We start from the raw sequence: 3,853 nt of genomic DNA on the forward strand, positions 1-3,853 counted from the left end.
AAAAAAAAAAAAAAAAATAAAATAAAATAAAAATAAAAAATAAAAAAATTACCTACTGATGATGACCAAGCTAACTCATCTCCACTTCCTGGCCTGTTTGTGCATTTGAGGTCTCATGTTCAGAAAGTGATTCATTTCCTCTTTTTCTTTTAGTTTCCTTTCTCTGTCTGTCACCTCTTTTTTTCTCTCTCTCTCTGAAATAAAAATGGTTCTGTTTATAATCACAGATTTCTGGTTGCAATTTGGCCTGTCATGTTTCCACCCAAGCACTATGGCTTGCAAGCTTTCCCAGGAACGGCTTGTGTGTTTGAAATGAAGAAAACACTATTTTAAAGTTTATTCCAGGGACTTTTAGGGTGGAACTGCCCCACTTACTTGCCCTATTCCCCTCATTTCAGAAATGGTCTTTTGACTTTTTTTCATAGTGTTATTTTACTTGTTATATGTAAGACGTTTATTTGGAAACAGAATGCTTGTTCCCTGGTGCTGCAAAGAAATAGCACTCGAACATACATTTAATTTTCTTTTTTTCCCGTGATCTGTGGTTTTCTTTTTAATTATCTTTAGTCTTGTGATCACACATAATTTTAAAATTTGTGTATATCTCTGCAACTTTAATCCTTTTAAGTTGGCAAAAGCACCATTCCCAATCACAAATACACAGTTCAACAGTTTTATGTTTCTGAATGGCTGTTTAAAGACAATCCTAAATTATAACTTAGTTTGACTTACATTGTAAAGAATTCAAGAGTGAAGTTTAACTTGCTTCTATTTTAAAAGCATACGACCTTATAGATTTATAAGATGTGAGAAGTGTTGAATAATCTTTAATATTACACACAAACAATACTAAAATGCCTTTCAATAAGTAAAAGGAACCATTTTAAATACAGGGAATTATAATTAGATTGGCATCGTTAAGGCCAAAACTCTAGACATTGCTACCTTATTTATCTTCAACCCTTGCCTTTAAGAGGCAAATGACAGGTGAATCTTGCTTGGTTCTGAGACAGTGAAGAAATTTCCCCAGTATTTAAATATATTCACATAACCAGCTATATAAATCTAAATATAAAAACCAATCTCCAGTAAGTTTTAAGATGGCACGCACCATCTTTGTGAAAAGCTGAACGTTACTAATGAAGTCTAATCATATCTTTAGAAGGGGTAAACAGTGATAGCATTTACTGAATTGGAATTACTATTAAAATTCCAAAACCGAACATACTCATTTAACCACAAGCCAGTCTTAGTTTTAACTCAGGACTGCCCAACAAAATATGCTGTCAGTCATTCATGATCTGAATTCTGGTGTATGTATGAGATCTATTAAAGCATGGTACACATAAAAAAATGAGATTTGTTTTGTAATAAATAAGGCAGTGGCCAATTATTACTCATTAGTAGCTTTTTTGAGATAAGCTATCAAGTCTGCCCTTTCTTCCTTCTTCTTAATGCCGACAAAGATCATTTTGTTCCAGGGATGTACTTCTTGGGATTCTCCAAATACTCCATCAGTGTATCCTCTCCCCAGGTGATGCCTTTGTTCTTATTGGCGGCTGTGTAAGAGTATCCAGGGGCCTGACCTGTCTTCCGCCCGAAGAGACCATGGAGACTTGGCCCAGTCTTGTGTTTGCCTCCCTTTTCAACGGTGTGGCACTGGGACACTTCATAGTAAAAATCTTCTTGCCTTTCTCAACATTACCCATATTTAATTCTCTTTTTAGTCGCTGGTGTAACGAAGACTCCCCCTTCGAAGCAGGACGTCCCCACACTCTAACTAACTTTCTTAGTAAGGCCATTTTTACTTTCTGCAGAAAGGGTACTTGTCGCAGATGGAACAATGGCGAGAGCACATCCAAACAAAGGAAGGAAGCAATTTTTATTCCTTACGCAGTTTGTCCCTGCTACTTTGTCCTGTCTCCATTGGCCAGAGCCAGACAGCACAATCTAAACTAAAACCTGATTGGCTAACAGTTTAAAACTTTTTTAAATAGGTAAAAGTAATGGAAAGACAAAGGAAAAGAGGAAGTTGCTTATGCCAAATAGGGAAGCGGCATAGGCTGCGACCTGGAAGATGCCTGTGAGCATGTCTGTCACAAATATATTGGTTAAGGTACAAGGACATAGAATGTACTACATGCCTGTGAGCATGTTTAACAGCTACATAGGAAAGGGCCTAACAAAGAGTTATTAGCATAAAGTGAGGAGGCTTGAAGGAAATTAGTCTTTAAAAGAAATTATTATTTTTAACATTTATGATTTATTTTTTAACAAGAAGGGAAACTTTGAAGAGGGAACTTTTTACTTTCTACATTACTGATCCAAACTTTTATATTCCTAGGAAGTCAAATGTGTCCTTGGGATTTAGTCTTCACAGCAGGCTTTCAAAATCCAGTCCAGTCCTAAAATGATGAAAATACTCACCTATGATTTATTTAAGAACTTTTCAACGTGTTTGATATTTATATTTAAACATGTGAAATTCTGGAATTTGTTTTGATGCAGATAATGAGGTAGGAAACTGACATTAATGATTTTTTTCTGAATGTATAATCAATCGTCTTAAAACTACTTATGCAGGCTGGGCGCAGTGGCTCACACCTGTAATCTCAGCACTTTGGGAGGCTGAGACGGAAGGATCATCTGAAGTCAGGAGTTTGAGACCAGCCTGGCCAACATGGTGAAACCCCGTATCTACTATAAATACAAAAATTAGCCGGGCATGATGGTGGGTGTCTGTAATCCAGCTACTCGGAAGGCTGAGGCAGGAGAATTGCTTGAACCCAGGAGATGGAGGTTGCAGTGAGCAGACATTGCACTACTGCATTCCAGCCTCGGCGACAGAGCAAGACCCTGTCTCAGAAAACAAAACAAAACAAAACAAAACAAAACAAAACAAAACAAAACAAAACAAAGAAACCCCTTATGGAATAATCAATTCACTTTGTCTTCACTGAATTGAAATGCTACCTCCATCATATACATCGTTCCTACATTTTGAGGTCTGTATCTTTAGCTCTCTGCTCTGCAGAACTTTTTAAAACTGTGTTTATATTTGCTTTGTAATATTTTAAAGGGTAGGGGTGGTTCTCTATGGGCTTCTTACATTCCTAAAAAAACTCTTCATGGCATTCTAATTGGAATTGCATTGTGTTCAAAGAATAATTGGGCAGAGGAATGTCTTCTCATCCAGAAATCCTTCTTCCATTATGTCCTTCAAGACACAACCAGGATTCTTCATTTAGGTTTTGCATACGCCTTAGTAAGCATATTGATAGTTTTAATTTTTTTCAGAGATGGGTTCTTGCTCTGTTGCCCGGGCTGGAGTGTAGTGGCACCATCATAGCTCACTGCAACTACAAACTCCTAGGCTCAAGCGATCCTCTTGCCTCAGTCTCCTAAGTAGGTGGGACTACAGCTGTAAGCCACCACACCGAGTCTATACATATGTATTTCTTTGTTACTAATTGAATGGTGCTTTTTAACATTGATTTTTCTAACCGATTATGACTGAACTATAGCCTGTCATTGTTGGCTATAATAGACTATAAGAAGGCTGTTTTATTTTTCATTTCTCTTTTAGAGATGGGATTTCCCTGTATTGCCCAGGCTGGTCTCAAACTCCTGGGCTCAAATGGCCCTCCTCCATTACCCTCTTAAGTAGCTAGGATTACAGGCACAAGCCACAGAGCTCAGAGTCGAAGTCTGTTTAAAAAACTAATGTGGTATTGGCTGGGTATGGTGGCTCACGCCTGTAATCCCAGCATTTTGGGAGGCCAAGGTGGGGAGGATCACCTGAGGTCAGGAGTTCAAGACCAGCCTGGCCAACATGGCAAAACCCCACCTCTAC

General features: G+C 38.0%; 1 pseudogene; it reads right to left on the reverse strand.

Annotated features, from left to right (window-relative positions):
- Positions 1-1,372: 1,372 nt before the first annotated feature.
- LOC108526388 (cytochrome c-like) lies at positions 1,373-1,709 on the reverse strand (annotated as a pseudogene).
- Positions 1,710-3,853: the final 2,144 nt, after the last annotated feature.

Source organism: Rhinopithecus bieti, unplaced genomic scaffold (assembly GCF_001698545.2).
Source record: "Rhinopithecus bieti isolate Rb0 unplaced genomic scaffold, ASM169854v2 scaffold_2554, whole genome shotgun sequence".
Taxonomy (NCBI): domain Eukaryota; kingdom Metazoa; phylum Chordata; class Mammalia; order Primates; family Cercopithecidae; genus Rhinopithecus; species Rhinopithecus bieti.